We start from the raw sequence: 3,369 nt of genomic DNA, 5'->3' as shown, positions 1-3,369 counted from the left end.
TTATCCGGCTGTTGTCGTGTTTGTATGTGTGCATGAAAACAGGTGAGACAGGTTCAGGGTCGAGGAGATGAAGAGAGAGATCATGATTAGAGTGGAGACTACGAACTTGATTTGAGATAGGGTTGAACACTTGATATTTAGTAGTTGAACCTTAGTTTGTAAATGATTGTATATAGTACAAAACTTGTACTTTACTTTTATACTGATATGTATAGTAGAGTGATTCCATTACGTTCCGCATTTGATATTATATTTAAAAAAAAAAAATTTAGACCCTGTTTATTATAATTGATTAATTAGTCCCAATGACGATTAAGAACATGATTAGCGTCCGGGTCCCCACATCTTCTATATGGGCTTCTGCAACCGGACTGACTTTTTCAGCATATTGAAGGAGGCCATTTAGAAATGCACTCTTTACATTCATATGAAACACTTTGAAATTTTTTGTAAGCAGCAAAAACAAGAAAAATTCTAGTTGTTTCTAATCAGGCTACCGGTGTAAAAGTTACATCAAAGTCTATGCCTTCTTCTTACCTAAATCCTTGTGCAATCTTAATTTATTCCTAATCACAATTCCATCTTCGTTCAGTTTGTTTTTGTAAACCCATATGCTTCAATTCATTAATAATTTGTTTTCTAGTTATAAGAGATGCTGAAGGATTGCCGATCATCAGTGAGGGTGGATATGTCTTACTCCATTTGTAATTTGGTCTAAGTGGATTTCCATCATTATTGTTTGGAGTACGATTAGTTAGGTTCTCCTCGGTTTGATTTCTTTCATTTTGGTTCTCAACATTTAGAGTCTCATCCGCCTTATCAACAAAAGCTTGTATATCATCAATTTGATTCAAGTTAGCATGGTTCAAATCAGTCTAGTTATCTTGTTCTTGTTTTCTTTGTCTGACTGGCTTATCTAAGATCTCTAGTTCAAGTGACTGACGAATCATCTTGTCATATTGATTTCATCTTTGATGTCATCTGCCAAATCAATAACTTTCATTGTTCAGATTAGCTAGGATAGTTTGATCATCAATCAGTCCAGTTTCACAAAAAATAACATGAACTGTCTTCAACATTTAACGATTTATTATTAAATACGCGATAAGCCTTGTTGACTGTTGAGTAACCAAGGAATATGTAAACATCATATTTGAAATCAAATGCAAATATATCATTTTTACTATTATTATGAATGTAGCATTTAAAACCAAATATATGAAAAATAAGAAGATTAGGCTTACTCTCATTCCATATTTTATATAGATTTTTACAATCCTTTTTGTTGATCATGGGTCGGGTTAGTGTGTAGCATGCAATGTTAATAGCTTTTGCCCAAAATCTTGTTAAACACCAGAAGAAACAAACATTGTTCTAACAGATTCTTTCAGAGTCATGCTCCTTCTTTCAACAACTCCATTTTATTTAGGCGTTCTTGATGTGGAGTACTCATGCTGAGTTCTCTGTTATGATATATAATCATCCAAAGTTTTGTTACTGAACTCAGTACTTCAACTGCTTTTTTTCCTGATTATTCTGACTGATTTCTCATTTTGAATAGACTTAAGAAATTTAACAGTTAAGTACTGGTATGATCTTCACCACCGAGAAATATAACCCAAGTAAATCAAGAAAAATTATCAAAAATTACAAGTGTATATTTCATTCTCCCTAAACTGATTACAGATATTGCTCCAAAAAAATCCATAAGTAACAGTTCTAAGCATCTATCAGGCAGTTCGCTACCTCTATTCTTAAAGATAGATATGATATGTTTACCTAACTGACATCCAGAACATACATAATTTTTTAACAAATTCTACACTAGGAAATCCTTTAGCTAGGTTTAATTTGCAAGTTATTGATTGATCTTAAGTTAAGATGAGTCAACTGTTTATGCCACAACCATTGTCTATCATTATTAATAGCATCAAAACAAGTTGGGGAGGCTAAGTAGTCACTGTTCCAATGAATTTTATAAGTCTTACAATTTATACAATTTATATCACCAGTTAACAAAATTTGATTATAGCATCATTAATTAAGCGGGTACTCTTGTGAAAAATAACTAAGTAACCATTATTACAAAGCTGACTGGTGTTGATAAAATTATATCATAGAATTTCAATAAGTAGTATATTATTAATCACAATATTTCCGTGAGTAATTTTACCCTTACCCATAGTCTTACTTTTTTCATTGTCGCCAAAAGTGATTTTAGGCCTTCATATTGATTAAATTAGTTAATAGTTGGGCTTGACCAGTCCTATGTCTCGAACAACCACTGTCCATGCACCAAACTGAATTCTTCAGCCTTTCTTGTGTATTTATCTCTTCAATAGTAGATTCCATCTCAGAGTCGCCCATGAGGTATTGCACCTCATTTTCATCATTTCAACTTATGGAACACTCTGACTCGGATGAGTTTGATTCAGAATTTGAGTGCTATAATTACTTTTAAGGCTATTTCTAGATTGTCTTATTCTTCTTCAAGAGCATCCTACTCAATAATGATGTTGATCACTCCTTCATCGAAGTCTGACATTGACTCCCCTGTTTTTATCTTTATAATGTCAAATTTTTGAATAGCAACAAACATTTTGTTTTGTTTTGTTTGATCATTACTTTTGCACAGTTGTATTACTTTCTCCTAGATATCCTTGGCAGTGGAGAATATATTGATTTTGCTAAAAGTAATCATGTCCAGTGTTCTATATGAGTTGTCTTTGGCAACATTATATATATTTTCCATTTTCTTTTCTTCACTAATCCACTCCAATTTGATTTTTCAATAATATGAGGAGCACCATCAAAAATATCAAACTTTCATGATACTTATTGCTCCGTCTATCATGACTATCATATATCATCATCTTGTACAGCTAAATGAGCATGCAACCTGATCTCCCAATCATCAAAGTCTTCTCTGGAAAACATTGAGATTTTCTGAATGAGGCCATTTTGGATTTAGTGTTCAGAGACATGAATGACATGAATTAACCCTCTATGATAACACTTGTTAGGTTTGGAGATTAATTTAGAGGGAGTGAATAAATAATCTTAATAAATTCTGGAAATATTTCGGTTGGATTAGCAATGCTGAAATTAAATTCTTGTCTGTTAGGTATCATTGGCCAGCAGTGTCATTGCACGAAAATAGGCTGATTGATGATGTTTGAACACGAAAATCGCTTAAGGTAAAAATCAGTTTGACTATCAAATAAAAGGTTAAGTTAGGGTAAACTGATAAGTAAATGACACAAATTTTTTTCAAGATGTTCGGAGACTACAATACAACTATGTAACCCTTTTTTCATTTATCATGGATTCCTCTAAAAGACTTTGAAAACTACAAAACTTGCAATTGTC

The sequence above is a fragment of the Primulina huaijiensis genome, chromosome 2, assembly GCF_012295235.1.
Source record: "Primulina huaijiensis isolate GDHJ02 chromosome 2, ASM1229523v2, whole genome shotgun sequence".
Classification (NCBI taxonomy): domain Eukaryota; kingdom Viridiplantae; phylum Streptophyta; class Magnoliopsida; order Lamiales; family Gesneriaceae; genus Primulina; species Primulina huaijiensis.
Note: the sequence above shows the minus strand (reverse complement) of the source record.